Raw genomic sequence first — 19,690 nt, forward strand, 5'->3', positions numbered from 1 at the left:
CTACATTTTCATTGAGCATACCCTATGATTATCGAGGAGGGCTTTTTTCCCCATATAATCCATAGAAATTAAAATCCAGTCCAGAAACACTCTCCCATGCAGTAATGATAAAAATAGCTAAATGATTGTTTAATCCTTATTAAATTAAGGCAAAGCCACAAAACCTAGTTTTGATTCCTTGTTCTGTGACTTGCCTTCTGTGTGATCTTTGGCAAGTCATTTAACTTCTCTGTGCCTCAGTTTCCTCATCTATAAAATGGTGATGAAATATGTGTCCTTCCACTCCAATTAGACTGTGAGACCCAAGTGGGAAAGGGACTGTGTCCTCAGTAATAATCTTGTACATACCCAGCGCTTAATATGGTGTTTGGCTCCTAGAAAGCACTTAACAGATACCATCGTTATTAATATTCACCCATTTTAAGTTGAATTTTTTTTATTTTCTCTTCTTTCTCTCCACCTCCCCAACCAAGGGGACCATACTATACCATACTATACCATATACCATACTATAAATGCAATTAATTTATTTATTAGCCTAGATGTTCCCAAGGGCTCCCCTGAAATTCTCTGCACCCCACACTACCTACTCCTCTTCTAGTTCAGCACAGCAACCATAAATGGCTTTTGTTCCCTTTTCAACTTTAATTTAGTCTTAGTGGCAAATACTGCAAAGCCATCTGCCCCTTTACAAATAAGAACTGTGGCATTTAAGTACTTATTCTGCCAAGCACTGGGGTAGATACAAGCCAGTCAAGTTGGGATGGTATCAATTTGGATACCATCCCTGTCCCAGGTCCTCTAAGGGGGAGGGAAAACAGGTGCTAGTATTCCTTTATGGAAGCTGGTTAATGAGCCATATCACCTCAACAAAGGAGGAGATGGATTATATTAACTTTCTTTAAACATGGGTCATGGTCGGGGTCATGTTCACTCCATGTACTTAAAGTTGGGTATTCTATAACCATAAAAAGTGTTGGTGGATTTTGGATAATATAGTTTCAGCCAAAGCAATGTGCTTTAAAACACTATTGAAATAGGCCTAGCAAGAGAATTTCAGGAAAAGAAGGAGAAACACAGAGCTGCCCCTTCTCTGGGGATGGAACCAAATTCTCTTCAAAGAAAGCTTGGGGGAGGAAGTGTGCTTTTGGCTTCTGGTGCTATTGTGTTGTGATTCAGTTCAGCTCCTGGTTGGAACCACATTAGAAGAAGAGTTCTACGTGGTAGTGTATTGACTTCTGTCTAATCTATACATAGGGTAAAACCCAAACGAAGATAAACAAATTTGTGGTTATTTTTACTTAAACCTTTTTCCAACCAAGCAAAATTATCCAGCTGAGCAAAGCAGAGGGGGACTGGTTTCTGATAATCAATCGGGCTTGGTATTTGCAGTTCTAATTATTATTCTGTAAGCCTCAGCTTTTGGATTTCTGTTGCTCTTCTTTCCATTTTTAATAGTGATTAAATGTTATCTTTGGCATTATTCTGTTTGAGATTATGGTTCTTTGGGACTTTCACAGAATTATCAACTGGAGCTTGATTGGAGTTTCTAATCCCATACCCTTGTTGAATTGTTCTAAATACAACTATGGTATTATTCAAATAAGTGTGTGTGTGTGTGTGTGTGTGTGTGTGTGCGTGCACCCCTAGTCTCAACTTCATGAAGTCAAAACTTCAGTCTAACAGTACAATTTCTAGAAAGAATTTAATGTGAATCAATAAAACCACACACTAGAGAAGCAACATGACCTAGTGGATAGAGCATGGGCCTGGGAGTCAGAAGGACCTGGATTCCAATCTCAGATCTACCACTTGTCTTCTGGGTGACCTAGGGAAAGTCCCTTCATTCTCTGTGCCTCAGTTACCTCGTCTGTAAAATGTGGAATAAGACCATAAATCCCATGTGGCACATAGACTGAATCCAGTCTTGATAAGCTTGCATCTACCTCAGTGCTAGCACAGTGCCTGGTGTATAGCAAATACTTAAGTAGCATAAAATAAATTAACTTATACTCACTTGAGGATGGTGGAACAGCATTTATTGTTCACTCAGGTTTTGTGTGCCCTTGTTCTTCCAAAGACAAAAAAAATTATACTTGTTAAGCACTTACTGTGCTATTATTATTATCGTATTTAAGTATTTATTACATGTGAAGCGCTGTACTAAGTTCCGGGATAGGTACAACTTAATCAGACCAGATACAATCCTTGTGACACACATGGCTCACATTCTAAATAGGAGGGAGAACAGGTATTGAATCCCGATTTTCAGATAAGGCCCAGAGAAGTCAAGTGATTTGCTCAAAGCCACACAGCAGTCAAGAGGGAAAACAAGGATCAGAACCCAGATCCTCTGACTCCCAGGCCCGTGCTTGTTCCACCAGGCCATGCTGCTTCTCTGCTAAAACCTCTCATTTTTCTTGCAGTTTATCCATTATCATGTTCTTAGAGTTTATTTTTTCCGTACCCTTTTCCATTTTCAAACACCTCAGTCAGTGTATTTGCTGATCTACAGTCTTCTGTGGCACATTGACCAACTGCTGTTCTGCACATTCCCTTAGCCAATTTATTTCAATTTCAGCAGGAGCCACTCGCTCTGCAGTAGATGACTGCTGACTGTAGTTCCACACTATCACTCTTCAGGAGAAAACTTGTAGCAAGCAAAAAACCTCCGCGTTGGAGCACGGATGTGATCAATTAACTGTCAGCAGTCGGAGTGCCGGTTTAGTGAACATTGGCTTCTGAAACATGGAGGCACAGGGCTAGGGTGAAGCTATCTGTCATGGGGAGGGGTGCTTCTACAAAGGTTGGTGATAAACAAGTAGCAGATCACACAGAATAGATTTTAAAAGCCAGCTCATATCATCTAAGGTTATACCAGTTCTTTGATAGCTGGGCATCATTGTGCTCATGTTTGTTTCCAGATGAAACTGTAAAATGCTTAAAATAACAGCTCAAGCCTTTGAGCCACCTTGCAGGGTTAGAAGGTCTGGGTTCTAATTCCTGCTCTACCATTTGTCAGCTGCATGACCTTGGGGAAGTCACTTAACTTCCTTTGCCTTGGTTACCTCCTCTGTTAAGTGGGGATTAAGACTGTGAGCCCCATGTGGGACATGACTAAGTCCAAACTGATTAGTTGTATCTACCCCAGTGCTTAGTACAGTGTCTGGCACATAGAAAGTGCTTAACAAATGTCATAAAAAATATAGGAAAAATAAAGCATTTTAATTGGAACCAGTAGGTTTAGTCAAGGAAAGCAATAGACACTTGAAAAGGAAAATCATTTATGTCCAGTAGGACAGATAGCTTGACAAATCTTGTCACTCAAAAACTGGGGACTTGAAAAGCATTTGAAATGCAATTGGGAAAATGGGTTTTTAACGAGTTACAAATCACTGAGGCTTCAGTGATTACTATCTTGTCTTCCTGTCACTCTGGCAAATACATAGCTGTCCTTTGCTTTTGCTGATGAAGCTACTAGAACTGAGAGCTTAGCATGTGAGCCTCTTGAGAGACAGACACTGGGTATCTTCCCCAGGATTAGTACACAGCTTGACACATAGTAAGCCCTTAATAAATACGACAATTATTCAAACTTATTTATTAATAATCATGGTATTTGTTGGGTGCTTACTACTTGCTGAGCACTGTTCTAAGCACTGGGGTAGGTACAAGATAATCAGGTTGTTCCACGTGGGGCTCACAGCCTAATCCTAGCTCTACCATTTGTCAGCGGTTACTTTGGGCAAGTCACTTAACTTCTCTGTGCCTCAGTTATCTCATCTGTAAAATGGGGATTGAGACTTTTAGCCCCACATGGGACAACCTGATAACCTTGTATTTCCCCCAGTGCTTAAAACAGTGTTTGGCACAGAGTAAGCACTTAACAAATATTATTATTATTATTATTCATTCATTCATTCATTCAATCGTATATTCATTCATTCAATCGTATTTATTGAGCATTTACTGTGTGCAGAGCACTGTAATAATAATAATAATGATGATGGTATTTGTTAAGTACTTACTATGTGCAAAGCACTGTTCTAAGTGCTGGGGGGATACAGGGTGATCAGGTTGTCCCATGTGGGGCTCACAATCTTAATCCCCATTTTACAGATGAGGTAACTGAAGCACAGAGAAGTTAAGTGACTTGCCCAAAGTCACACGCTGACAAGTGGCGGAGGCGAGCTTAGAACTTATGTCCTCTGCCTCCCAAGCCCTTGTTCTTGCCACTAGGCCATGCTGCTTCTCTACTTCTTGAGCACTTACTCTGTGCCAAGCACTGTACTAAGCACTTGAGAGAGCACAATATAACAATAGATACATTCCCCGGCCCCAGTGAGCTTACAATCTAGAGGGATGACAGACATCCATAAAATGGGAATTAAGACTGTGAGCCCCATGTGAGAGATGGACAGTGTCCAATCTGAATAGCTTGAATGTACCCCAGCACTTAATACAGTGCTTGGCATATATTAAGCATTTAACTATTAACACTTTTTTAAAAGGAATTGATCCCTGATGCATTAATGTTGTTTTTTTCACATGTTCGCCCTCATTCTGTTTTTGAGGCTGCCTCTTGTTTTGCCACACTTCACAAAACCTGTTTTCTCCTGATTTGCCAAGACGTCTTTCAAAAGTTCACTACCACTGTGCCACAGTAGAGCTTTCATATCACTGCATCTTTAAAATCATACTCCCATAGCATAGTACAGTGCGCTGCTCACAGTAAATGTTCAATAAATAGTACTGATTGATTAATTTATCTTGCCCTCCTGGCTGCTGTGCACTCCCTTCTAGTTCACATTCGGCAGCTATAGGGGTATCCTGCTATCATCCATTCATCTCACACATTGTTCCCAGGCCGACAGGGAGATCGTTGGCATGGCTTCGATTCTGCTGAGCTAGTTGTGTTCCAGAACCTAACTTTCCTGGCAAATTAGAGCCTGGAAAGTTACTTTTGTGACCAGGGGCTCTCTTGATCAGGGTGGGCAGGGAGGAAGGATGGCAAGAACAAAACCAAAAATCTCTCATTACTAGCAGAGACGGCAGATTAAAGTTAGCACCATATGCATCCAAGCCCTTGGAGTCATTTGAGTTGCAGTAGAGCGGGAAAAAGCAAGATTGTTTTCTTACCCTTTTCCAAGGATTCCCAGGGATCTCTCCCACTATGCTCCAGGTCACTGGGGCATAATAATAATAACTGTGGTATTTGGTAAGCACTCGCTATGTGCCGGGCATCATACTAAGTGCTAGGGTAGATACAAGTTCCGGTTGGATACGGTCCCTGTACTACATAGGACTCACAGTCTCATTCCCCATTTTACAGATGAGGAAACCGAGGCATGGAGAAGTGAAGTGACTTGCCCAAGGTCACACAGCAGACAAATGACAGAGCTGGGATTAGAGCCCACATCCGCAGTGTGGCTCAGTGGAAAGAGCATAGGCTTGGGAGTCAGAGGTCATGGGTTCTAATCCTGACTCTACCACTTGTCACCTATGTGACTTTGGGCAAGTCACTTAACTTCTCTGTGCCTCAGTTACCTCATCTGTAAAATGGGGATTAAGATTGTGATCCCCACATGGGACAACCTGATTACCTTGTACCCTCCCCCACCCCAGTGCTTAGAACATTGCTTGGCACATAGTAAGTGCTTAACAAATACCTTTATTATTATACTTGTGTTCTTTCCTCTAAGTCATGATGGCATGCCTCTGACATTACTCCAGAAGCAGATGGGGAATTAATTTTAATTTTGGCCTATGGGCTGTGAGTCGGATTTTTCCCTCTAGACTGTAAGCTTGTTGTGGCCAGGGAGCACGGCTACCAACTCTGTTGAATTTTACTCTCCCAAGTGCATAGTACAGTGCTCTGCACACAGTAAGAGCTCAATTAATACAATTGAATGATTGATGTGGGACCACAGGTCCCTGGAAGAGTCTACTTGGCATCTAATCAATCATTTAATGGCATTTACTGAACACTCACTGTATGCAGAGTACTGTACTAAGTGCTTGGAGGAATACAATACTACAGAGTTGGCAAGCATATTTCCTGCCCACAATCTTATCTTCTCACACATTCTTCTCTCACACATACGCTTCTATTAAGTATGCACTTTTCTCTGTCTTCTCACACACTTTTCTTTCATACACTTATCTCACACTCTTCTCACACTTGTCACACCTTCACACACACTCTTCTCAATCTTCTCAATCTTAAATTGCCCTGTCCAGTTATGAACCCCAACTCCTGCTTGATCCTGCTTTCCTGCTTCCAGACACTTTGGGTGCACTCTAGGCTCTAGAACTGGTAAATCAAGGCTGCCTCAGTTTTCCTAGGTTATGCTGCATGCCCACTGTACTAAGTTTCAGGGTGTTTAACTGGCAAAGGTGAGATTGAATGCCATTCATCTTTTTAAGTGCCCTCTGAGACAAAGACATTCTGATTCCTCCAAGGATACACACACACACACACACACACACACACACACACACACACACACACACACACGCACGCACTTTCTCTCTTTCTCTCTCTCACACACACACACACACACACACACACACACATAATCATAGGGAAGTCTATAGGTGAGAAATTTAAGCTGTTGACTAGAAGCTGACACTCCCAAAAAGATTCTTTATGTGTCATCAACCCAAGATGCTAATTCAAACAGATCATTAATACAAAATACCAATCATTCTACTGTTCTAAGTAAGGAGATTCACCTTAATTAGTGTTATTAGGAGGTGATAGAGAAAAGAGAAGACCTTGAATCTGGAAACAAAGCTCTCCAATGCAAATTTTAATGTAATTTCCTGGAAACGAACTATAATAATGATGGCATTTATTAAACACTTACTATGTGCAAAGCACTGTTCTAAGTGCTGGGGAGGTTACAAGGTGATTAGGTTGTCCCACGGGGGCTCAGTCTTAATCCCCATTTTACAGATGAAGTAACTGAGGCACAGAGAAGTTGTGATTTACCCGAAGTCACACAGCTGACAATTGGTGGAGCCTAAGAAATAATTTAAAATTCCAAGTTTAGCATGGCCAGGGCTTTGAATCATTGTTACATTGTCACCACGTGCTAGACATTAACCTACTGCTGCCATTTTTGAAAATATGGAAATGTATATAGTGATAAATGCACTGTCTCCTATCTAATCAAATGATGCTATTAATGTTTTTGTTCCATTCAGCTGCCCCAAAGTTGTTAGTAAAATGTGTTAAACCTCCCCTCTCTTGGGGATAAATTCAGTTAGTGTTCATAAAAGCTGAAACAATATCTCAAAAGATGGTAATCCTAATGAGTCATTCCAGGCAATTGGAAAATTTGTGAAGCTAAAGCAAATGTATAGAAAGAATTACCTTTGTCTTACTTGTGTTTTTTTGAAATTTCCCTAAGCATGGTAAATTTGTAATGAATTTTTCATCCATTCTTCTCCATTTTCCAATATAAATGAATGCTAGACTTTAGATAACCAATCTATTGAAATCAGTTTAATACTAATGATGGCAATGACTGGAATTTGTTAAACCCTTACTCTGTGCCAAGCACTATACTAAGCACTGGGATTGATACGAGATAATCAGGTCAGACACAGTACCTCCCCGACACGAGGCTCACCCTAATTTAACATCTCAATCACAGTTTCAATGTGTTCATCAGAGTCCTTGAATAATTCATAAAGGACTAAATATCCAGTTTGGAAGCCCAAACTCCTGAGAAGACATGTGTGTGATTTTTGTACCACTTCTTGGATCAACAGAGTGTTGTGGATTGAGAATCTCAAGAAAATAGTTTTATGTATCAACCTGCTTCTGACTAACCCTATACACTCCCAAGCACCCATTTGCAATGCAGAGATAAATGCTGTCTCTTAAAACAGCTTCCAAGGAGTTACCTAGGTCTTCCTTCCTTAGCAGTAGTAACTGTGGTACCCAAATAATAGTGGTGGTATCTGTTAAGTATCTACTGTGTTGAAAGGTACTAAGCTGGAGGTAGATACAAGATAACCAAGCGAGACTCAGCCTCTATTCATCCTCCATGAAACACTTTCAGGACTCAATTTTAATGACATCATCCTAACCTGGTTCTTCTCCTGCATCTTTGATTGTTCCTTTGAGCTTCTTGTCCACATCTCCTCCTTTAAGGTTTAGAGTCTGGAAGGTTCTGTTCTTCATCTCAGACACTGTCAGCCAATCATTATTCAGTTATTCAGTGCCTACTGTATGTGGAGCACTGTACTAAGCGCTTGGGAGAGTACAATATAATATAACAGACAAATTCCCAGCCCACAACGAACTTCTTGCTCAATATCTATTCTTGCAGAGCTATCCTGCCAGCAACCTCAAGCTTAATAGGTCAAAAAATGAATGACTTATTTCTCCTAAATCTCCTCCTCCTCCTTACTTTCCTGTCTCAGTCAAAAACACCACCATCTGCTCTCTCTGAGGAAACTGCAATCTTAGGGCTCTCTTGGACTACTTGCCCTGTTTCAATTTTCATGTTCAATCCACTGCCAAATCATGCTGATTCTTCCAATTCATTTGGTGAAAACATATTTTATGGCAGCGCTGAATGGACCACAATATGATAATTAACTTAAAAATTGCACTTTGAACTATTTCATTCTCATTTAGATATTCATGTAGAATCAACATATCCCACTCATTATTTTGGATGGAACAGCCCACACTCTGAATAATAATAATAATCATTATTATTATTATTATTTTATATTTGTTAAGCACTTACTCTTGTGCTAAGCACTGTACTAGGAGCAGGGATAGATACAAAATAATCAGGTCAGACAACTGTCCCTGTCCCACATGGAGATCATAGTCAAAGTAGGAGGGAGAACAGGGATTGAATCTCATTTTACAGATGAGGAAACTGAGGCTCAGAGAAGTTAAGTGACTTGCCTAAGGTCACACAGCAGGCAACTGGCAGAGCTGGCATTGGAATTCCAAGGCCTGTGTTCTTTCCACTTGGTGATGTTGCATCTCACTAGGCTATACAGTAGTCATTGGTAGCTTTCTTAAAAGTGTGCCTCAAAACAGCCCATCAGACCATATTGCTTCTCCTCCTGCTGGGATGTATAGCTACACTTCCCAAGCTAAGTGCCAAAGAATTACAATGGTGTTTTTTTATGGTATCAGTTAAGTGCTTACTATGTGTCAAGCACTGTTCTAAGTGCTGGGGTAGATACAAGTTAAACAAGTTGGACACAGTCCCTGTCCTGTATGGGGCTCACAGTCTAAGTAGGAAGGTTTGAACTTTGACACTGCAACCTACAGTCGAAATCATAAATTTCACTATAATTATTTGTCAAGAAATATAGAAAATATATGAATTTTTTCCCAAATAGAGTCAATAAAATGACCATACTCCAAACAAGACCTCAACATTGTTTTACAACATTGTTCTTTGAACTACGTTGTTGAAATAAATAATTACTTTCCCAGGCACAACAAAACATAATCAGTGAAATAATATAGATAGCCAGATGAATTTGGGTTACATCATTCCAAATGTTTTGTTTGTTTTTTATGTATTTGTTGAATGCTTACTATCTGTCAATCACTGTTCTAAGTGCTGGGGAGGATATAATTAAGCAGGTTAGACACAATACTTTTCCTGCGTGGAGCTCTAATTAGGAGGGAGAACAGCTTGTAATAACAATAATGATGACGATATTTGTTAAGCATTTAGTATACACCAGGCAATGTTTTAAGCGCTGGAGTGATTAAAAGCAAATCAAATCGGAAACAGTCCCTGCCCCATATGTGGCTCACAGTCTCAATCCCCATTTTACAGATGAGATAACTGAGGCACAGTGAAATGAAGTAACTTGCTCAAGGTCACACAGCAGACAAGTGGCAGAGCCGGGATTAGAACCCATGACCTTCTGACTCCAAGGCCCATATTCTATCCACTACACCATGCCATTTTACAGTTGAGCAAACTGAGGCAAAGAGAAGTGAAGTGACTTGACCACAGTCATACAGCAAGAAATTGGAAATCTAGAGCCTAGATTAGAACCCAGGTCCCCTGACTCCCAGGCCCTTGCTCTTGCTACTAGGTCACGCTTCTTCTCCAAGTATAAGGCTGTGAAAGAAAGCCTGACTATTATCTGAAACCAGAGGCATTGCCACTCATTCATTCATTCATTCAGTAAGCCCCACTGAGAGCTCACCTCCTCCAGGAGGCCTTCCCAGACTGAGGCCCCCTTTTCCTCTGCTCCTCCTCCCCTCCCCACACCCATACTCGCTCCCTCTGCTCTACCCACTTCTCCCCGCCCCACAGAACTTGCATATATTTGTACATATTGATTACTCTATCTTATTAATGATGTGTATTTATCTATAATTCTATTTATCTATTTTGATGGTATCGATGCCTGTCTACTTGTTTTGTTTTGTTGTTTGTCTCCCCCTCCTAGACTGTGAGGCCGTTGTTGGATTGTCTCTATCTGTTGCCGATTTGTACTTTCCAAGTACTTAGTACAGTGCTCGGCACACAGTAAGTGCTCAATAAATACGATTGTATGAATTTATTAAGTGTTTACTGTGTGCAGAGCACAGTCCTAAGCACTTGGGAGAGTACAGTATAACAGACACATTCCCTGCCCACAATGTCTTGCAACTAGTTGACCATTGTTTGGTTTCAGAGAAAAATTTTACGTATTCCACTAAACTCTGAACGTTGTCCTGTCCAGGTTGGCAGTGCTTGTTTGGGTCTGTAGACGCAGATCTACCAGTGATCATAGGGAGGGAGTTGAGGCTCCTTTTGGTCCAATCTGTTATATTATATTTGTCCAGTGCAGTGCTCTGCACACAGTAAGCACTCAGTAGGTACCACTGATTGATTCATTGAGTAGGAAAAGGAGAAACAGCATTCTATTTTGACCACGGTTGTGGTGGGGGCAGGGTCAAGGAAGGTCACCTCTTCAACCCACTCTAGTGTTTTAAATGGAGCCTTATATATTCCTTACCCCTCTTGTTGGCCCAGACTCTTAAATGGAGGTGGAATGAAATAATGTAGAGTAGTAGTAGTACTAGTAATCGTAGTAGTAGTAATAGGATTTATTAAGGACTTGCTGCATGCAGATCACTGTACTAAGCCCTGGGAAAGAATATATAAGTGGGGATTTGAGCAGGGTCATAGAGAATGACAAGGAAACTAGGCTCCTAAATAAGGAAGGAGGACAGTGTCCCATTTTGGTTAGCGAAAAGGGCATGGGAGGACTCCCCTTCTACTCAAATTAGGAATTTAAATGGATCCTTAGATTTTCCTTTACTTCCCCCTGCTGGCCCAGAATAAAATGGAGATGGAATACAATAACACACAAATCAGGGCCAAAGACAGTCACAAGGAAACTGGTCTCCCATTTCTGACTCTCCTATATCAAGCCTAGTCTAACTCCCACTTCCTCAGAAATTTTGCATTGCCTCTTGCCTCCGGAACATCTCCACATAGATGTCCTCCTGGCACTCTTAAGTTCAAAATTTCTAGAACTGAACTTCACATCTTCCCTCCCAATTCCTCTCCTTCACTTCACTTTCCCATCATGGTTGACACCACCACCAATCTCCCTGATTTTGAAGTCAGCAACCTCGATGTTATCCCTGATTCCTCACTCCCTTTCCACCTTCACATTCAGTTTATTACTAAATCCTGTCATCTTTTCCCCTCATGGTATTTTCTGGACCTTCACTTTTCTTTCCAACCAAAGAAGCATTACTCTTGTTCTGGAATTCATCTTATCGTGACAAGATGAGTGTATCAATTTCTTCACTATTCTCCCTACCTACAACTTTTCTCCTTTCCAACCCATGCTTTACTCTGTTGCCTGCACTTTTTTTCTGCAATACACTTCTTCAAACCTTTCCCCCTCCCTCAAAAACTATTAATTGTTGCCCACTCATCTCCATATAAAGCAGAAACTCCTGACCATTGACTCCATCAGCTCTCTCAATATACATATTTGCATATTTAGCACCATTTTTTCTTTCTATTCATTTTTTATTCCTCATAATATTAATTGTGGTATCTGTTGAGCACATATTATGTGCCAAATACTGCACTAAGGTCTAAGGTTGACACACTGTAAGAGGATTGGATTTAGTCCCTGTCCCACATAGGGCTCATAACCTAGAGTGAGGGAGAATAGGTATTTCATCCCCATTATACAGATAACTGAGACAAAGAGAAATTAAGGGAATTCCCCAAGGCCATAAAGCAGGCAAGTGGCAGATCTGGGTATAGAATTTGGGTCTTCTGACTTCCAGATTCGTACTCTTTCCACTAGGCCAGATTCACTCATTCATCCATATGACCACATTTATTGAGCACTTACTGTGTGCGGAGCACTGTTCTAAATGCTTGGGAGAGCACAATATAACAATGAACAGACACATTTCCTGCTTAGAATGTGCTTGCAGTCTAGAAGGAGCCTCTGAATGTTACTCCCACTTAATCATAAATACCTATAAGAGCAGGGAATGTGTCCTCTAAGTTGATTTTTCTCCCTCTGGCCTGGATTTCCCTTCCTCTTCAGGCACAACAGACCCCCCACTCCCTTCAAAGCCTTATCAAAATCAATTTCCTCCATGAAGCCTTTCCCAAATATGTCCTCATTTACCCTATTCCTTCTCACTTTTATGTCATTTATGAATTTGTATTTGTACCCTTTAAGCACTTGATATTCACCACACCCTCATCCCTACAGCAGGTATGTACATATCCAAATTTATTTTAATGCCTGCCTCCTCCTCTAGACAGTAAGCTCTTTGTGGGCAGGGAGCACGTCTACCAACTCTGTTGTTTTGTACTCTCCAAGTGCTTAGTACAGTGCTCTGCACACAGTCAGTGCTCAATAAATACCATTGATTGATTGAGTTATTGTACTCTCCCCACGTACTTATGTAATGCCCTATATACATTCTAAGGTTTTAATCCTGCCTCTGCCACTTGCCTACTGTGTGACCTTGGGCAAGTCACATAACTTATCTGTGCCTTAGTTTCCTCATGCACAAATAGGAATTGAATTCCTGTTGTCCCCCTTCCTTTAGACTCTGAGTCCCATGTGGGACAGGGACTGTGTATGACCTGGTAATCATTGGTCTACCCCAGTGCTTAGTACAGCATAACGTTTGAGAACAAAAAAAATCATTTTTAATTGGTTTGCAGCTAGGTTTTAGGATCCTCCTAAGGCAAGCACCAGGTTATGCCGAGTGAATAGAGGAATGTTGAATTCAATTCCTAATTCTTTTGAGGAAAAGTAACATATAATACATTCAATTTATTATTTAGGGTACTTCCTGTAGAGTGTAGGGTACTTCCTCTAGACTGTATGCACGTTGTGAGCAGGGAATTTGTCTGTTATTGTATTGTACTCTCCCAAGTGCTTAGTACAATGCTGTGCACACAGTAAGTGCTCAACAGACTGAATGAATGAGAATCTTGAGGATCATTGGGAAAAAAACACTGGTTCTCATATTTTTTATCATCATTTGTTAGTCTGTTTTAGTATATCAATTTTCTTAATTTATAAAATCGATTATATAGAACTAATTTGTTGCTTGCTGAGTACCTGCAATTTCACACTACAGAAGAGAAGACTGCAGTACAGTGTTCCTTATTACCAACCAAATGACTGCTTCTTGAAGATGTTTGGCTACAGAATAGCTTGAAGAGGTCCAGAGTGGGTGAGGTATCAAGGGTGATCAGCAAGGCAGCTGTTCCAGCCCACCTATCAATCAATGGTAGAGACTGAGCACTTACTGTGTGCACTTTGTACTCTCCCAGGCACTTAGTACAGTGCTTTGCTGACAGTAAGTGCTCAATATCTACATTTGAGTGACTGAACAAGCACTTGGGAGAGTACGACAGAATTGGTAGACAGGGTTCCTGCTTAAAAGGAGCTAACAGTCTAAAGGCTCTGTGTTAGGTGAGGAGATCAAAGCACAGGAATATTTCCCTGCTCCTCATTGCCACAGGCATCTCAGACTCAGACATCATGGGCTATCACCTGGAACCACTGGCCCATAGCCAGGGGAGACAGCCAGACACTTGAGATCAGTGTAGAGAAGCAGCATGCCTCCGTGGAAAGAGCCCGGGTTTGGGAGTCAGAGGTCATGGGTTCTAATCCCACCCTGCCACTTGTCAGCTGTGTGACTTTGGACAAGTCACTTAACTTCTCTGTGCCTCAGTTACCTCATCTGTAAAATGGGGATTAAGACTGTGAGCCCCATGTGGGACAACCTGATTACCTTGTATCCCCCCAGTGCTTAGAACAGTGCTTTGCACATAGTAAGTGCTTAACAAATGCCATTGTTATTATTATTATTACTATTATTATCATTATCAGTGGAAACTGCAAAGCTCCACTTTACCATTCCAACTGGACACCATGATGCCTGAGGGATGGGGAAGATCCCTGATCTTGCAGACTGCTCTGGTCCAGGTTGGGTCTCTATTGTGACTGGAGTGAAGACACTGACAAGAAAAGAGTCTGGGTCAGCAGTGAAGTGGAGCTGGTTATGGAAACATTCTCTCCTACTCTGGAATGGGTGTGGGAATGTGTCCACTAATTCTGTTGTATTGTACTCTCCCAAGCGCTTAATGCATTGATCTCCATATAGTAGGTGCTCAGTTAATACCATTATTGGATTGATGATGTTTCAGTGTCCCTCTGCATCCCCAGCAAACTCCTCGATGCCCTCTCCCTATGTCTAATTAAGATATTTTGCTCCAAACAACTACTGATGAGATATTTTTGTGTCCACGAGATGGGAGGTGGGGAATAGAGAGAGTGGGGAAAGAGAGAGATGGGGGAAGAAAGTGAAAGTGGGTGAGAGGGAAAGGGGAATGGAGAAAGTGGCAGAAGTAGAATAGAAAGAGAGAGGGGTAGAGAGAGAGATGGAGAAAGAGAAATGGGGTGAGAGGAAAGGGTGAAAGTTTGGGGAGAGGAAAAGAGACTATCAAAGGAAGAGGGAGAGAGCAAAAAGAGAAAGGGGGTAAGAGTGAGAGAAAGGAGAGAGAGAAAATATGGGGACAAATGTATATATATTTATACATGTGTGTGTGTGTTTATATATGTATAGAGAGAGAGAAATAAAGAAAGGGAGGAAAGAAAGAGAGTGTCAAATTCTGCCTTTGTATTCCTGACTTGAGCTTCATACTTTTGGTACATAGTGCAGGTGAATTCTCTCTTAGGCCTACTGATCTTTTAATCTGCCTAGGAATGAGTTTTAATCCATTCCATCCCACGCCTGTAATGGGCCTTTCTTTCCTCCGTATGGTGATAAATCACAGTAATCATAAGAAAAATGAGTAGGAAGTTATAAGAAAAATGTGTAGGTGGAAGATAAGAGAAACTCTTTAAATGTTGCTTTCCCTGTTACATCTTTCCTCTCCCATTTTCATCAAACTGGGCAAAACAACAAAAATATTAGAAAGTTCTGTTGCTACAGAGAAGATTAAGTGAACTTCAGAACTTAAAATATAAAATATTGATCATTCTCTCAACTATTGTGAAAATATGGTTATTGAAAGGTGAAGGTTAATAATGAGGGATTTCAACACATAACCTGTTTATGAATCTTTGTTTTCCAGTTGCTCTGAAGCTAAATAGAGTATTCCAAACTGGCAGAAATGATCTACAGCACATTTCAAGTGAATTGTTGCATATAATTACTTATTTTATTTTCTACCAAACACACATAAACAGATATTAGAAAAATGTAGAAAAAACGTAATAATACATTACAGTTGTCCCTTGGCAAAATAGCTCCTGAAAATTATTATCCATTAAGGGCAATTCACTATTTCAGTGAAAAATGAAATTAGCTCCTTAGACTTGGGTCCAGAAGAATAACAAATCAATGAATCAGTAGTATTCATTAATCACTTACTTTGTGCAGGGCACTGTACATTTGGTAGACTACAGTACAGTAGAGATAGTAGATATGATTCTTGCCCTCAAGAAGACTGTAATATAGTGTGGGAGACTAAAGTAAATTATAATCAATCAGTTGATATTTACTGAGTGCTTACAGTGTGCAGGGCACTGTACTAAGCACTTAGGAGAGTACAATACAGTAGAATTGATAGGCATAATCCCTGACCTCAAGGACCATTTAGACTCATTTGCATACCAAAGTAAAGTATTCATTCAATTATATTTATTGAGCACTTACTGTTTGCAAAGCACTGTACTAAGAGCTTAGCATTGTACTAAGCACTTAGAACTGTACAAAGTAACTCTGACAAATTTGCCATAGTAAATTACAGGTAAGAGGCAACAACAGAGTTTAAAGATATACACATAAGTGCAACATACTTTGGGGCAGGTGGGAGGATGAGTAATTAATCAGTGGTATTTACTGAACATTTATGGTGTGTAAAACACAGCACTAAGCACTTGGGAGAGTGTTTACTACAACATTCTCTGCTCATAATGAGCAATTGTTTAGGTGAAGAAGTGTAGAAAGAATAGTGCAAGGGGAAATTGGGTGGGGGAATGAGAGATTAACAAAGACTTTTTTTAATGGCACCTGTTAAGTGCTTACTATGTGCTAGACACTGTAGTAAGCACTAGGGTAGATACAAGATAATCTAGTTGGATGCCATCTCTGTTCCATGTTGGGAACAAAGTCTAAATTGGAGGAGGGAGGATTAAATCCCCATTTTACAGATGAGGAAAGTGAGGGCCAGAGTAGTTAAGTGATTTACCCAAGGTCACACAGCAGACAAGTGTCAGACCTGGGATTAGAACCCAGGTGCCCTGATTCCCAGGCCTGTGTTCTTTCCACTAAGCCACACTGTTTCCCCAAAACCTTGGAACTGGCTTTTTAATCTAGTACTAAAACTCTTTTGCTTCTTCCATTTTACAGCAACTATTTACTACCATTTTATATTTTATGTTAAAAAACAAACACTTCTCTATGACACTGCTGAATAACTGCATTTCTTGACTTGGGCACTATGGAAACGCCAAAAGATTCAATTTCAGTGAAAGTAATTCAGGTTTGCCCTAGAGTATTAGATTTACTCTAAAAGGAAAGAAAGCCTAATCATTTCAGTTTATTTATGGCATAGAATGTCATCACAAATTACAAGATTAATCTTTATGAAATTTAAAAGAGATGTCAGTGGAAAAGAATCCTGAATTTAGAAGAAACTGACCAAGATATTCAGCTGCTAGATGAAAATGTCAGTAACTATAAAGATTTGCACTTTAGCACCAATTCTAGTGATTGGTACGTAGCAAAATTTGATTGTAGTTGCATGGAAGAAGGCAGTCATAGCTTCAGATACATCATTGTGAGGTAAATCAGAGAATTTGATGTCTGATAAAATTTCTTTACTTTAGTGAGAAACTTTCATCTTGTGAGCTATTTTTTAATATGAAGGCATTGGCTGTATTTCATATATGGGTCATTAGTTTTAAGTGCATATTTAAAAAAGAGTTTCCCATTATTTCACATGAGCCCACTGTTGGGTAGGGACTGTCTCTATATGTTGCCAACTTGTACTTCCCAAGCACTTAGTACAGTGCTCTGCACACAGTAAGCACTCAATAAATACGATTGATTGATTGATTGATTCCATTTTATGTTATGATGCGGTTACTCTTCATCAGCAGTAGTAGAAGAATTTATTGAGCATATTCTCAAGTAATCAATTAATCAATCAATAATATTCATTGAAGGTCTACTCTCTATAGAGCACTGTACTAAGAATTTGAACAAGGACAATACCATAGAGTTGGTAGGCATGGCCCCTACCCTCATGGAATTTAGAGTCTGTGTGTTCCTAGGCAAATGGGAACATAGAAATAGAAGAAACATTCTCTGATTTTGAAGTGCACATAATTAAATGAGGGAAACAAGCAGACACAGACTGGTACAAATGAAATAACATTAGCAATTAATATGAATCTGACATATTTTTAGTCAATTATGTAACTTATATCAATGCCAGGGTGGGAGATGGTTGGGTTGTCTGACATTTTTAGGAAAGTTTTGAATAATTTGGCAGATATGATTGAGGAGGGAGAATGAGGTACAGCTAGGAGTTCATCATAGAAGGACCAAAGACTGTAACTTGGGGAAGAGAGCAGATAAAATAGAAGATCATAAGTGGAGAACCTTGAATTCAACAGAAGCAGTGTGGCCTAATGGAAAGAGCCTGGGCCTTGGAGTCAGAGAACCTGAATTCTAATTCTGGCTCTGAATCAAGGTCCTTTGACTCCCATGCCTGGGCTCTCTCCTACTACAATCCATCCCAAACACTTCACTCCTGTAATGCTAGCCTACTCACTGTATCTCAGTCTCATCTATCTCACCACCAACCCCACACCTAAATCCTGCCTCTGGCCCAGAATACCCTCCCTCTTCATATCCGACTGAAAAATACTCTCCCCCTTCTAAGCCTTATTGAAGGCACATCTCCTCCAAGAGGCCTTCTCTGAATAAACGCTCCTTTCCTCTTCTCCCACTCCTTTCTGCATTGCGCTGACTTGCTCTCTTATTCATGTCCCCTCCACGCAGTCCCACAGCAGTTATGTACATCTCTGTAATTTTATTTATATTAATGTCCGTCTCCCCCACTATACTGTAAGCTCATTGTGGGCAGGGACTGTGTCTTTTATATTGGTATACTGTACTTTATTTGTCGGCTGTATGACCTTGGGCAAGTCACTCAACTTCTCTGTGCCTCAGGTATCTCATCTGTAAAATGGGGATTGGAATTGAGAGCCCACATGGGACAAGAGACTGTGCCCTACCTGATTTGCTAGTATCCATCCCAATGCTTAGTTCAGTGCTTGGCACATAGTAAGTGCTTAACAAATACCACTATTATTAGTAGTAGTAGTATAGTACTTGGCACAGAGTAAGCGCTCAATAAACTGACTGACTCTTTCCACTGGGACAGCCTGCTTTCCCCTATCTGCACCACAGTCCCAGGTCTCAGCTCCCACTCCAACTCCGTTACCTCATCTGTAAAGTGGGGATTAAGACTGTGAGCCCCCCGTGGGACAACCTGATCACCCTGTATCCTCCCCAGCACTTAGAACAGTGCTTTGCACATAGTAAGCGCTTAACAAATACCAATTATTATTATTATTATTATTACCACGCACCCTCCAGGCCCCTGAGAAAGCAACAGGGAGAAGGATAGAACATGGTCCTGGGAGTCAGATGGACCTGGGTCCTAATCCCGGCTCTGCCACTTGTCTGCTGTGTGATCTTGGGCAAGTCACCTCATTTCCCTGGGCCTCAGTTACCTCATCTGTAAAATGGGGATTAAGACCATGAGCCCTATGTGGGACAGGGACTGTGTCCAACCCAGTTTGCTTGTATCTACCCCAGCAATTAGTTCAGTGCCTGGTATGCAGTGAGCACTTTAGAAATACCATTATTCATCAATTATTTAAGACAGCTCTCACTTCTCATTTGTCTCCCTATCGTTCCTGGGACCTGGGGATTGAGGGTGGGTAATGCTTTTGGGCCTTAATAAGTAAAAAATGTCAAGCCTTTTAAAAAGATTATTTCTGTGGTTGATGAAGCAGAGTATCCATGTAAAAAAATAATACTAAAGATGGCTCACTGGAATGCACAGACAGAAGGGAGCCATCTTGATAATATACATAATAATGATGGTATTTG

The 19,690-nt window shown here is 40.7% G+C and overlaps 1 protein-coding gene across 2 annotated transcripts in view; it reads left to right on the forward strand.

Moving 5' to 3' along the window:
• Window positions 1-19,690, forward strand: part of SYT1 (synaptotagmin 1) — a 675,618-nt gene that overhangs the window by 344,922 nt on the left and 311,006 nt on the right. The window lies entirely within an intron of this gene.

Source organism: Tachyglossus aculeatus, chromosome 14 (genome assembly GCF_015852505.1).
Source record: "Tachyglossus aculeatus isolate mTacAcu1 chromosome 14, mTacAcu1.pri, whole genome shotgun sequence".
In the NCBI taxonomy this organism is placed as follows: Eukaryota; Metazoa; Chordata; class Mammalia; order Monotremata; family Tachyglossidae; genus Tachyglossus; species Tachyglossus aculeatus.